The 14,782-nt window shown below is 41.2% G+C and overlaps 1 protein-coding gene across 1 annotated transcript in view; it reads right to left on the bottom strand.

The window, feature by feature from the left end:
* The window catches only part of LOC126983995 (uncharacterized), a 98,969-nt gene that overhangs the window by 56,297 nt on the left and 27,890 nt on the right, over window positions 1-14,782 (bottom strand). The window lies entirely within an intron of this gene.

Genomic DNA, 14,782 nt, shown 5'->3' with positions numbered 1-14,782 from the left:
AATAAAGTAATAAAGTGGTAAAGTAAATGTATGTCTTTGAAGGCTGAGGTAAAGAGGAGGATGAATATTAGTTTGATAGTAGCAGTAGTGATAGTTAGACTTGGTAATCAATACAATGCCCAGCTCTCTCTCTCTCTCTCTCTCTCTCTCTCTCTCTCTCTCTCTCTCTCTCTCTCTCTCTCTCTCTCTCAGCAATGTTAAAAAGCCGTTTATCGCAAGTCGTCACATCATTCAATTCATATCCTCAATTACTCTCTCTCTCTCTCTCTCTCTCTCTCTCTCTCTCAAGCTTCGGTAAATAAAATAAAAAGTAATACAGAGATGAAAACGATTGAGGAGGAGGAGGAGGAGGCATGAGGTGGGCAGCTAAATATACACACACAGCACCTCCTCAACCCCTCCCACCCCCTCTCTTTCTCTCTCTCTCTCTCTCTCGCCTTACCTGCCTGCCAATCACGTTAATTAGTAAAGGTAGCAGTAACAATAATAATAATAATAATAATAATAATAATAATAATAATAATAATAATAATAATAATATGAAGAAGAAGAAGAAGAAGAAGAAGAAGAAGAAGAAGAAGAAGAAAACAACAACCACCACCACCACCACTATCACCACCACCACGGCCGAGAGAGGACAGGGCAGGAGGTCATCTTTAGCAAACAGGGTGACATGGGGTTGAGGTCAAGGCTGCAATAGTAATGATGGTGGTGGTGGTGGTGGTGGTGGTGGTGGTGGTGGTGATGGTGGTGGTGGTGGTGGTGGTGGTGGTGGTGGTGATGGTGGTGGTGGTGGTGGTGGTGTCAATGCCCTGAAAAAGATTGAGGAAACGGTTTGTGAGAGAGAGAGAGAGAGAGAGAGAGAGAGAGAGAGAGAGAGAGAGAGAGTAAGAGAGATGAGAGAGAAGGAGGAGGAGAGGAGGAAAGAGGAGGAGGAGGAAGAGTAGTAGTAGTAATAGTAGTAATAGTAGTAGTAGTAGTAGTAGTAATAGTAGTAGTAGAAATAGTAGTAGTAGTAGTAGTAGTAGTAATAGTAGTAGTAATAGTAGTAGTAGTAGTAATAGTAGTAGTAATAGTAGTAGTAGTAGTAGTAGTAGTGGTGGTGATCTATTTTCAACACCTATTTATTTCCCTTCCTTTTCATTTGCATTGCTTATTTTCCTTCTCGGCAACTTTCCTCTCTTTCAATAAATCTCTCTCTCTCTCTCTCTCTCTCTCTCTCTCTCTCTCTCTCTCTCTCTCTCTCTCTCTCTCTCTCTCTCTCTCTCTCTCTCTCTCTTTAAGGTCCAATAACTCCTTCACTCCTTTCATCCTTTCCTTCCACCCTTTTATCCATCTATCTCCTCCTTCCCTCCCTTCCTTCCTTCCTTCCTTCCTTCCCTCCACGACTGACCATTTGCCCCTCCCTCCCCCCTCCTTGCATGACTGTCCCTCCCTCCCTCCCTCCTTCTCTCCCTCCGTTTATTCAGATACGTCAGAATAAATCCGGGTTGAGTTCAGGAGAGGAAAAAGGATATGACGCCATTCCTAGATGTATTCAGTCTCCTCCCCCTCCTCCTCCTCCTCTTGTCCTTCTCTTCTCCTTATCCTCCTCCTCCTCCTCTTCTTCTTCTCTTCCCCTCTGTTTTTTTCTTCGTTTCCTTTTTCTCTTTTCTCACTGTAATCTTCCTCCCTTCCTCATTCTAGACTTAATCAATTTCCTTTCCTCCACCTCCTCCTTCTCTCTCTCTCTCTCTCTCTCTCTCTCTCTCTCTCTCTCTTAGTCTTCTTCCTTTTCTCCCTCCTTCTCTTCGGTTAAAATTCCTTCCTTCACATCCTCTCTTCCTCCTCCTCCTCCTCCTCTTCTTGTTTCTCTTCCTTCCCTCCTTCTCTCTTCTACACAGTTTTCTTCCTTCTTTTCTTCTTTGTCTTCATCTTCTTCCTTCGGTTTTCTTCCTTTCTTTCTTTCTATATCCTTTTCTAACTCCTTCTCTCCATCTCCCCTTCATTCCTTCTCTCTTCTTCCTTGCCATCCTTCTATTTTCTTTCTTCTTCACTATTTCCTTCCTTCCTCCTCCTCCTCCTCTTTCTTCTTGTTCTTAATTGATTCCTCCTTCCTGTTCCTTAGTGAAGCCCTTAGTCATTTTCATCTCTTACTTCCCTCTTCCTCCTCCTCCTTCTCCCCTTCCTCCTCCTCCTCCCCCTCCTTTCTTCCTTGTCCTTAATTCACTCCTTCCTCCTATTCCTTAGTCACCCACAGTCATTTCCTTCTCTTCCTCCCCTCCTCCTCTTCCCCTCTTCCTCCTCTCCCTCCCTCCTCATCTTTCTCTAACTTTTAATCACTTCTATTCCTTCCTTCCTTCCTTCCTTCCCTCCTTCCTTCCTTCCTTCCCTCCTTCCTTCGTTCTTGTTTTATTCCTGTTTTTTTTTCTTGCTCACCATATTTTTTTTTCTTTCCTTTTCTTGTTTTTAATCCACTTTTTTGTTATCTTATTCTTTTTTTTTTTCTCGTATGTTTTTTCCTCTACTTTGTTCCCCATTTTTTTACCCTTCTCTCTCTCTCTCTCTCTCTCTCTCTCTCTCTCTCTCTCTCTCTCTCTCTCTCTCTCTCTCTCTCTCTCTCTCTCTCTCTCTTAATTCTCTTCCTTATCTTTCCTGCAATCCCTCACTTCTCCTTGATATCTCTTCTACTTTTTCTCTCCCCTTCTCTCTCTCTCTCTCTCTCTCTCTCTCTCTCTCTCTCTCTCTTACGTCACTCCTTCTCTTACTCCTCAATTCTTTTTCTTTTTTTGTTTTTTTCCTTTACTCTCTCCCCCTTTCTCTACCCCTCTCTCTCTCTTTCTCCCTCCTCCCTTCTTCCCTCTCTCCCTCCCTCCCTCCCCCTCTCTCTCCCTCCAAATGGTTGTCTTGTGTTTTTTTTTTGTCTTGAACTATTTTGTTTCTCTCGCTATCTGTTTTCCTTCCTTCAACATTTTCCTATTTTTTTTCCTCCTCTGAATCACTAACTTTTTTTTGTCCTCCTCCTCCTCCTCTTTCTGCGTTTCTCTTCCCTCCTTCGTAATTTTTCTTTCTTTCCTCCGCGTTTTTTTCTCGTCCTCTGTATCCTCTTACCTCTCCTTTTGTTCCTTTCCTTCCTTTTCCTCCTCCTCCTCATGTTTTCCTCCCTCCTCTTCTTCCTTCTTTTCCTTCCCTCTTTCTCAATCCTGTGTTTTCTTCACTTTTCTTTATTTTTTCCACGGCTTCATCTTCATTTTCTTCTTCCTCCTCCTCCTCCTCCTCTTTCTTCTTCCTCCTCCTCCTCCTCCTCCTTCTATCTCTCTCTCTCTCTCTCTCTCTCTCTCTCTCTCTCTCTCTCTCTCTCTCTCTCTCTCTCTCTCTCTCTCTCGGCCAGCAATTACACGCTTACTTGCATTATAAAACATTCTTGGGATGACATCAGAAGAAAAAGAAAAAAGAAAAAGGAAAAAGAAAAACAAATAGGAAGAGAAATAAAACAAACAAAAAGTAGGAGTGAGTGTTTTGAGAGTCTATTTCTGTCTGTCTGTCTGTCTGTCACTCTGTCTGTCTGTCTCTGTCATTCTTGGTCTGTCTGGTCGTTTGTCTGTTAAGTATATGCTCTCTCTCTCTCTCTCTCTCTCTCTCTCTCTCTCTCTCTCTCTCTCTCTCTCTCTCTCTCTCTCTCTCTCTCTCCTTCCTCATTCCTCCCCTCCCTCCCCGCAGCGTGCCAGGTGAGTGAGTCAGGAGGAGGAGGAGGAGGAGGAGGAGGAGGAGAGAAGGAGGAGGAGGAGGAGGAGGAGGCGACTGAGAGGCTCCAGTCTTGGCTCCCTTACCCTTGACGTAAGCCGGGAGGAGGAGGAGGAGGAGGAGGAGGTGGTGGTGGTGGTTATGGTGTGTGATTTTGAGTATAGTAATGCCGTCAAAAGAAAAGGAGGAGGAGGAGGAGGAGGAGGAGGAGGAGGAGGAAGAAGAGGAGGTCAACGGACATACGAAGAAAAGGAAACAAACAATAAATTAAAAGACAATGAGATAAAAATAGAGAGAGAGAGAGAGAGAGAGAGAGAGAGAGAGAGAGAGAGAGAGAGAGAGCACGTACGCACATACATTCAGAGACAATTTATCAGACATTTCAAGCACTATTATACAAGGGCATTACTCAACGTCCAACCGACCAATGAAAACGAGGGATAGAACCAAACTCTCTTCTGATTGGACGACGAGAATGATGTAAAGAAATGAACTAATGTGACCAGCCAATGAAAACAGACCTTAGAGATTACCGTGTTTTGATTGGACGGTGAGAGTGTTGTATAGAAATAAACAAACTTACGACTGACCAATGAAAACAAAGCCTATAAAATACTGTCTTCTGATTGGAGGATAAGAATGATGCATAGAAATGAACTAATGTGACCAGCCAATGAAAACAGAGCCTAGAGACTACTGTGTTTTGATTGGACGGTGAGAGTGTTGTATAGAAATAAACAAACTTACGACTGACCAATGAAAACAAAGCCTAGAGAATAGTGTCTTCTGATTGGATGATACGATTGATGTATAGGAATGAATAGACACGACTGGCCAATGAAATCAGAGTCTAGAAAATACTGCGTTCTTATTGGAGGATGAAAATGATGTGTAGAAATTAACTGACCTTCCACTGACCATTGAGAAAAAAGCAAAGAAAAAAATGGGTTATGATTGGACAGAACTAAAAATTTAACGAAAAAATGAAACTTGTAAACATAAAATTAAGAATAAAACTTGTCAAAAAACTTGTAAGACTAAAATCAATACTTGTTAAAATAAAACGTCAAAAACTTGCAAAAAAACTAAAAATAAAACTTGTAAAAAGAAACCTCGTAAAAGAAACAAAAAAAAAACTTGAAAAATTAAAACGTGGAAGAAAAAATATATAAATAAAACTTGTAAAAAATAGAACTTGTAAAATAAACGTAAAACTATAAATAAAAATTGTAAATATAAAACTTTTGAAAACAAACTTGCAAAAATAAAACTTGCAACAAAACGAAAAATTAAAATTGAAAAAAATAACTAAAAATAACTTGTAAAAATAGAACTTGTAAAAAAAAAAAAACTTATTCACGCTCCCTTTAGCATGCAATTAAGAATGATGACAAGGCAACGAATTAAGGGAGAATCTCTCTCTCTCTCTCTCTCTCTCTCTCTCTCTCTCTCTCTCTCTCTCTCTCTCTCTCTCTCTCTCTCTCTCTCTCTCTCTCTCTCTCTCTCCTTTCCAGTTTTTATGATCTTTACTTTCTCTTTCCTCCTTTCCTTTCCTTTCCCTTTTCTTTACCTTTCCTTTCCTTTCCTTTCCTTTCCCTTCCCTCCCCTTCCCTTCCCTACCTTAATTCCTCTCTCTCTTTTCTTCACTGTTTTTTTTTATACCTCCATTTTATTTCCTCTCTCTTCTCTCCATCCCTCCTTTCTTCCTTTCTAACTTCCTCACTTTCTTATTTCCGATCTTTAATATATATTTTTTCATCTCTCCCTCTTCCTTCCTTCCTTCACTTTCCCTTGTCTTTCCCGTCCCTTCCCTTCCACAGGTATCACTCTTACTGTCCAGGTGAAAACGCGGCTACCTGGCGAGCACGACCCATACAAGGCGCACCTGAGTACCTTTGCCTTACCTGTACGAGGCTCGGGTTACTAGGAAAGGCACCGACAGGTACAAAGGTGAGCTGCGAGTTGTTTGGGCAAGAATACCGAGAAAACACAGGTGGAAGTTTGAGTTTTGTATATATAAGTAAGTTGTTTAAATATTCATATGTTTTTGTATATAAGTAAGTTGTTTAAGTATTCAAATGTTTAAGTATTTATATGTTCTCTCTCCCTTCGTTCCTCCCTCCTTTCCATTCCCTTTCCTCCCTTTCCTTCCCTACTCTCCCTCTTTCTCTCTCTTTCCTTGTCTGCCTTCAAAATCTTAACTGAAATTTTTCTAAGTCACTGAAGTATCGATATTTAGTTGTGTTCTCTCTCCCTTTGTTCCTCCCTCCTTTCCACTCCCTTTCCTTCCTTTCCTTTCACCTCCCTTCCCTACTCTCCCTCTTTCTCTCTCTTTCCTTATCTGCCTTCAAAATCGTTACTGAAATTTCCATAAGTCACTAGAGTATCGATATTTAGTTGTGTTCAGTAGACAAGCAGTAATATAAGTCAGTGTTACGAGGAAAAGTAATGATTGGAGAATTAATATATTAGGGGCGATAAGTTTTGGGTTTTATAAGTTAACTGGTATTTAAATTTCCATACCCCTCTCTTGGAAGCGTTGAAGTCGTAGGCAGGAGAAAATACAGACGTAGTGAGGTTGCAAATTCAGCTTGCGATAGGGAATACAGACAAAGAAAGGGTAGAAAATCACTGTTATTCAATTTCGATCCACCGCCGTTGTCTCATTCTATTCTATTCATCCACTCCACTCCACTCATTCTATTCTTCACGCTACTTCTACTCCGTTCTGTTCTTCTATTGTATTCGTCTATTCTTCTATTCATCTTCTATTCTTCCATTCTATTACATTCTTCTATTCTATTCTCCATCCACTCTTCTCCTATTCCATTTTCCATTTTTCATCTTCTATTCATCTTCTTCTATACTATTCTTCCATTCATCTTCTACTTTTTCTATTCTGTTCTTCCATTCTATTATACTCTTCTATTCTCCACTCCACTTACTCTATTCTCCATCCACTCGTCTCCTATTCCATTTTCCATTTTTCATCTTCTATTCATCTTCTTCTATACTATTCTTCCATTCATCTTCTACTTTTTCTATTCTGTTCTTTCATTCTGTTATATTCTCCACTCCACTTACTCTATTCTCCATCCACTCTCCTCTTATTCCATTTTCCAACCATCACTCTTACCTGTCGAAACCCGTATTGAAATTCCACTCCACTTATTCTATTCTCCATCCACTCTCCTCTTATTCCATTTTCCAACCACTACTCTTGCCTGTCGAAACCCGTATTGAAATTCCACTCCACTTATTCTATTCTCCATCCACTCTTCTCTTATTCCATTTTCCATCCACCACTCTTGCCTGTCGAAACCCGTATTGAAATTCCACTCCACTTATTCTATTCTCCATCCACTCTACTCTTATTCCATTTTCCAACCACCGCTCTTACCTGTCGAAACCCGTATTGATAACCCGACACCTTATCCAGAGCAACATAACTCACGTACATTACGTTTCCCGAGTTAATGAATCATGCGTATTACAGGTCATATGTCTTATCTCTCAAAGGTCATCAGTAGGTCAAGGGTCTCTGGGAGGCTGGGAGGGGGGAGGCAGGTCACGCGTGCGGTCTGTAGGTCACGGGGTCACGGCGCGATACAGGTTAAGTGAGGTAGGTGACCCGGGCGACATGTGGACAGTGGGTTACTGATAGTCCATACAATTTGGAAAGTTTGGAAAGTTTCGTTTAGTCGGCGCAACATCTGTGGTCATATGCTATTAAGGAGAGCTAAAGGGAACAGGTGCAACTAAGATTCACACACACACAGCCTACGTAGAAACAGCAACAACAGTAAACACACGCAGACAAGCACAGCATCGTTGGTATAAGCCACAGCAGACGAAAGGTGGGGTAGGAAAAAGAGTTAGAGGCATAGGAAAGACAGACTCCCACATTGCCTACATAGAAGAAGCAGCAGGAACAGGGAACAGACATAGAAGTGAGCACAGCATCCCAGGTTTAAGCCACAGCAGGAGAGCAGGTAAGGAAGGAAACAGAGCAAGAGGAAGAACAGCAAAGACAGACTCCCACATTGCCTACATAGAGGAAGCAGCAGGAACAGGGAACAGACATAGAAGTGAGCACAGCATCCCAGGTTTAAGCCACAGCAGGAGAGCAGGTAAGGAAGGAAACAGAGCAAGAGGAAGAACAGCAAAGACAGACTCCCACACACCACACAGACATTCCCGCACATCACTGACAAGTTGAAAAAAGATAAAATACACAAAGGTAAATCACAGCATCCCAGGTACCAAAATTAACCACAGCAGACGACATATGAGGTAGGAAACAGAGCAAGAGGAGGCACAGCGAAAATAAGACTCCGGCACACCACACATAAGTTAAACAAAGCTAAAATACACAAAGGTAAATCACAGCATCCCAGGCATCAAAATCAACCACAGCAGACGACATATGAGGTAGGAAACAGAGTAAGAAGAGGCACAGCAAAGATGGACTACGAACGAATAGCAAAGACATATTAAATAAACAGGTACAACAGACAGAGGTAAGGCACAGCGTCCCAGGTACCAAAGTAAATCACAGCAGACCACAAAAAGTAACAAACAGTACCACCACCACACACACACACACACACACACACACACACACACACACACACACACACAGGTACTTTAGGAGCAGTAAGTAGCGGGCTTTTTTTTTTCATTATTGTATTCTTTTTTTTTTACGCCCTTGCACTGTCTCCTCTGCTGTAAAAAAAAAATAATAATAAACTAAACGACTCGGGAAAAGCACACACAGGTAACCACAACATGAAGAGCAACCAAGATAAACCAAACTACAGCAGACCACGAGAGAGGGTAACAAAAAACCACCCCCATTAAGACACACAGAAACAGAAGCAGTGAACAGAGGCATAAAAAAGGAGCCAAAAAGTAAGTGGAGTGGAGAATAGAAGAATATAATAGAATGGAAGAACAGAATAGAAGAATAGAAGACGAATGGAAGAATAGTACAGAAGATGAATAGAAGACCAGAAAATAGAGTGACAAGAACACCACTATTAAAACAAGACACAGACAGAACCAGCAACAATAAACACAGGTACAAAAAGACTCAAGAAAATCCCACAAGCAGGTAACCACATCAAAAGGACCTAAAATCAACCCTGAAGACCAGAAAATAGAGTAACAAGAAGCACCACTATTAAAACAAGACACACAGAAGCAGCAACAATAAACACAGGTACAAAACGACTCAAGAAAATCCCACAAGCAGGTAACCACAACATCAAAAGGAGTCAAAATGAACCACAGAAGACCAGAAAACAGAGTAACAAGAAGCACCACCATTAAAATAAGACACAGACAGAAGCAGCAACAATAAACGCAGGTACAAAACGACTCAAGAAAACCCCCACAAGCAGGTAACCACATCAAAAGGAACGAAAATAACCCACGAAACAGCACACCACACAAAACACACTAACAAGAAGAAGCACACTCAACCCCCTCACACAGTAACATCAGCAGTAAACACAGGAGCAAACATGACTCAGGAGAAAGCACTCACAGGTAACCACATCAAAAGGAACGAAAATAACCCACGAAACAGCACACCACACAGAACACACTAACAAGAAGCACACTCAACCCCCTCACACAGTAGCATCAGCAGTAAACGACTCAGGAAAAAGCACTCACAGGTAACCACGTCATAAGGTGCCAAAATAAACCTCATCAGACCACAGAACAGACAAACAAAAAGCACCACATCCACCACCCCCAAGGAGACACTCACGCACGGCTCACACCACAGCAGCAGCGGCAACAGTAGCAGCTTGGAGGGGCGCCGCGTAGGTAAGCACACAAAAAAACTACAACAACAGGGACCCAGGTGTTAGAGGGGTGCCATTAGCGGGCGTGCTGCTGGGGGCCTGTTAGGGTGGAAACTGTGATGGGCTGGGAGGCCTGGCACCCGCCGGCACTGTGCCACGTGGAGACGCTTTAAGAATAGGGGGTTGACCATAACCGCGACCAGCCAGCCACCGAGCCAGCCAACAGCCAACCCGCCATGGCAGACGCTTGATCATGTGTCACAGAGGTAGAGAAGTAAAGTAAAGAAGTAAAAGAAAGGAGAGGTAAAATTAATAGCGATACCAGACTAAAGATACGTTAAAAAAGGGTGTTGGTCATGTGTCTCAAAGGTAGAAAAGTAAAGTAAAGAAGTAAAAGAAAGGAAAGAAGTAAAATTAATAGCGATACCAGACTAAAAATACGTTAAAAAAGGGCGTTGGTCATGAGTCTCAAAGATAAAAAAGTAATGTAAAAAAAAAAGAAAGAAAAAGAAGGAATAATTAATAACGATACCAGACTAAAAATACGGTATTGATCATGAGTCTCAAAGGTAGAAAGGGAAAGTAAAAAAGTAAAAAAAAAAAAAAAGAAAAACAGACGAAGATAACACGCGAATAAAGGTACATAGAGAAAGATTATGTGTCGCAAGGGTAAAGTTGATGAAAAATGAGAATGAGGGAGAGAATACAGACAAGGGAAGGATACGAATTAAGTGTGTAGGAGGATCGATGGGAGAAAAGGAGGAAAAGAGTTAGGGAATTGTGGTGAAGCGAAAAGATCAAGAAGCAGAGTAAAGGGAATGGGTCGGCACCTCTGTCCTTCCTCTCTCTCTCTTCCTTTCTTCTCTGTTCTTTCCTTTCCCTTCCTTACTCCCTCTCTCTCAGTCTCATTTCCTTTTACTCTTTTCTTTTCATCTTGTTTACTCTCCTATCTTTCTTTCTCTCTCCTCTCCCTTCCCTTTCTGTTCTTTCCTTTCCCTTCTTTACTTTCTTTCTCTCTCAGTCTTCTTTCCTTTCTTTCCTTTCTCTTCATCTATTCTTCCTGGTGGCTGTTTCCTTTTCTCTCATTCTTCCTCCCTCCTTTCCTTCCCTTTTTATTCCTTCCTTTCTCTTCCTTCTCCCCCTCTCTCACTGTCCTTTCCTGTCTTTAACGTCAATTTTTCATATATGGTTCCCTCTTTCTTCCTTCCTTCCGTCCAGAATACAAGGGACATATAAAATGGACCTGACCGTAGCGCCGACAGGTCAGCCACTCAACCCGACATATACACGTTCTGCTCACGAGACAGAGACGTAGAAGAAAAGAAAAAAGCAGGTAAAAAAAAAAAAATGCGATGCTATTCAAACCGAGAAAATTCAGTACGTGCCGCGGCCTAATCTAGCAAAACAAACCTCGAAAAAAAAAAAGTAAGTAAATAAATGACGCAAAATGGTTACTCTTTTGTTAGTTGTTAATATGTAGGCAAACCAGTGATGTGCGCCACGCCCTTATCCCGCCACGAACATAGAAAAAATAAATAAATAAATACTAACGGATAAGAAAATGAAAGAAAACAAAGGAGTATGATTGTAAATGTACCACAAGAAGTAATAGTTTGTTTGTTATCTATTAGCATGTTGTTTTATGCACACACACACACACACACACACACACACACACACACACACACACACACACACACACACAAGTTCATTCACATCTTTTATCATTTCCTCTCCTCTCCCTTCTTTCCCACCTCCTTTCCCTCTCCCCTTTTTTTCTTTCCTATCCTTTCCCTCCCCTTTTTCCTTTCCTTTCCTTTCATTTTCGCCTACCTTCCCCTTTTTCCTTTCCTTTTTGTTATCTTTTCTTATTTCTTTCCCTCATCCTTTTTTCCTTCCTCCTTCCCCTCTCCCCTTTTTTTTTCTTTCCTATCGTTTCCCTTTTTCCTTTCGTTTTCATTATCTTTTCTTATTCCCTTCCCTCTCCTTTCTTTCCTACCTCCTTTCCCTTCCCGCTTTTTCCTTTCCTTTCTCCTTTCGTTTTAATTATTTTTCCCTTCCCGCTTTTTCCTTTCCTTTCTCCTTCCGTTTTAATTATTTTTCCCTTCCCATTTTTTCCTTTCCTTTCTCCTTTCGTTTTAATTATCTTTTTCTTATTTCCTTACCTCTCCCTCTCCCTTCAATCTTTCTTTCCTTCCTTCCTTCCTTCCTCCTCCCCCCCCCCACACACACACCTAACCGCCCCTCCTCCCCCACACACCATAAGCATAAGAAACACAACCCACACCAAAACGAGAAAGGAAAGGGAAGGAGAGAAAAGACCCAAGTCAACCCAGTGAACCTCCTTCCTTCCTTCCTTCCTTCCCTCCTTCCTTCCTTCCTTCCCTCTCTCCCCCTCCCTCCCGCCGCAATACAGGTAAGCAGGTAATTATAAGGCCGCCCAGGTAAGCATAAGCCCAGGTAATAAGGAACAGGTAAGGGAACACGAGAGCACTTGAGGATTAAAAAAAAAGAAAAAAAAGAAGAAAATAGAAAATGAAGGAAAGAAAGGAAAAAGGAACAGAAAGAATAAACGAGAAAAAGAAAAGAAAGAAATACGAGGGAAACAAAAAAATAAAAGAGAAAAGGAAAACAAAAGAAAAAAAGGAAGAGAGGAAGAAAAGAGAGGAGGAAAATAGAAAAAAAGGAAAAGAAAAAGGGAAGGAAAAGAAAAAATGAGAGGAAAAGAGCAAGAAAAGAAAAAAAGAGAAAGAAAAAAAAAGGATGAAAAAGAAGAGGAAAGAAAAAAATGAAACAGGATGAAAAAGAAAAAAAGAAAAAGGAAAAAGAGGAAGAAAAACAAAAATAAGGAGAGGATAAAAAACAGAAGAAAAGGAGGAAGAAAAAGAAAAAAGGGGGAGGAAAACAAAAAAATAAAGAAAAAAAGAAAATATAGAAAAAAACTTAGGGGAGGTGAGGCATGCAACTAGCAAATACATAAGAAAAAAAAAAAAACATAATTGCTTGTTCCATAATTACCTCTCTCTCTCTCTCTCTCTCTCTCTCTCTCTCTCTCTCTCTCTCTCTCTCTCTCTCTCTCTCTCTCTCTCTCTCTCTCTCTCTCTCAGCATAAGTACCGCCACACACAAGAGAGCATTCATAAACTTCTGAGCGAGTGACTTCCTCTCTCTCTCTCTCTCTCTCTCTCTCTCTCTCTCTCTCTCTCTCTCTCTCTCTCTCTCTCTCTCTCTCTCTCTCTCTCTCTCTCTCTCACAGCGCCCACGCATGCCTCTAGTGTGTGTGTGTGTGTGTGTGTGTGTGTGTGTGTGTGTGTGAAGGGTTGTCGGGTGAGGTAAGATGGGGGAGGGAGAGAGGGAGGAGGAAGGAAGGGAGATGGAGGAAGAGAGGAAGGAGTGACAGAGGAGGAGGAGGAAGAGGAGGAGGAGGAGGAGGAGGAGGCAATCCTTCCTCCTTCCCTCCCTCATACCTCCTTCTTGCGTTCTTACCTCCATCTCCCTACCTCTCGCTTACATCTCTCTCCCTCTCTCTTTCTCTCCCTCCCTCTTCCCCTCTCTCTCGCATTCCTCCACCACTCTCAGTTGACGTCCAATCTTCTCTCTCTCTCTCTCTCTCTCTCTCTCTCTCTCTCTCTCTCTCTCTCTCTCTCTCTCTCTCTCTCTCTCTCTCTCTGTCTCTGTGTGTGTGTGTGTGTGTGTGTGTGTGTGTGTGTGACTTTCCCTTTAATCTTCCTCCTTAACAGATTGGATAACACACAAACACACACACACAAAAAATAAAACACGAACAAACATTAACTTCAAGACAAGAACAACAACGACAATAAACACACACACACACACACACACACACACACACACACACACACGAAAACGCACACAGCACTAACATAATTTCCATAATAAAAAAAAACGAATTATAAACTTTTCTGAAACAACATAACTCTCTCTCTCTCTCTCTCTCTCAGGTATACGAGAGGTGCGCCGCGTCCCGTGTTACACAAGAGGTGAAGTAAACACACACACACACACACACACACACACACACACACACACACACACACACACACACACACACACACACACACACACACACACACACACACACACACACACACACACACACACACACACGCACACACACGCACAGCCACAAGTGTTCTCCTGGCAATGGCATTCCTTAGGTACTTTATTTCAAGGTAAGAGATGAGAAGTTTGAGAGTGAAAGGGGCCCCAAACTCACTCACTCTCTCTCTCTCTCTCTCTCTCTCTCTCTCTCTCTCTCTCTCTCTCAATTTGCTAACCTGTTCCCATTTCTATGCCCGAATATGTGTTTTTACTTGTCTGTGTGTGTGTGTGTGTGTGTGTGTGTGTGTGTGTGTGTGTGTGTGTCTTTTCTGCATGTCTATCTGTCTAAATGGTTCTCTCTCTCTCTCTCTCTCTCTCTCTCTCTCTCTCTCTCTCTCTCTCTCTCTCTCTCTCTCTCTCTTGGGTCTTGCAAATCACCAAAGGGAAGCATCAGATGGACAGACAAACACAGAGTCACAAGGCTAAACACACACACACACACACACACACACACACACACACACACACACACACACACACACACACACTAAACATCCTCCATATTTAGGTTAGTAAGGTGAGGTTGGGCATAATAATAATAATAATAATAATAATAATAATAATAATAATAATAATAATGATAATGGTAAATGAAGTAATGTCAGTGTTGATATTTTTTTTATTTCTTTTATCTTCAATATTTTAGTCTATTCTTTTTGTCGTATTTTATTGTTGTTGTTTTTCTTTTATCAATTTTGTATCCTTTTTTAACTTCTTCCTTATTCTTGAAGTCTCTTAGGCACCAAATCACGTTATTCCTCTTTCTATTTATCTATTTATATTCATTATGTTATTTATTATTCACTTTTTTTTCTATTCTATTTATTTATATCTGTTTCTATTTCTATTTATGGAAAGTTAACATCTCGGACCTATTACGAGTAGGATGATAAATAAACCACTACTTTTTTCACATTTTCTTTCCCTTCTGTTACTTCACTTACTGCATACAAATCTTCTTCCTACTTTCCATATTTTTCATTAAACTCCATATTTTCCTACAACGTCTAAAGTTCGACAATGTATTTTTATCACTTCTTTTGCTCGTTTTTTTCCCTCATACTTTCCTTCTGTTACGACTTTTATTCACTGTTTACCACTCTCTTTTTCCTACTTTCAATA

The sequence above is a fragment of the Eriocheir sinensis genome, chromosome 55 (assembly GCF_024679095.1).
Source record: "Eriocheir sinensis breed Jianghai 21 chromosome 55, ASM2467909v1, whole genome shotgun sequence".
Classification (NCBI taxonomy): Eukaryota; Metazoa; Arthropoda; class Malacostraca; order Decapoda; family Varunidae; genus Eriocheir; species Eriocheir sinensis.
This window is presented reverse-complemented; position numbering and strand designations above follow the sequence as displayed.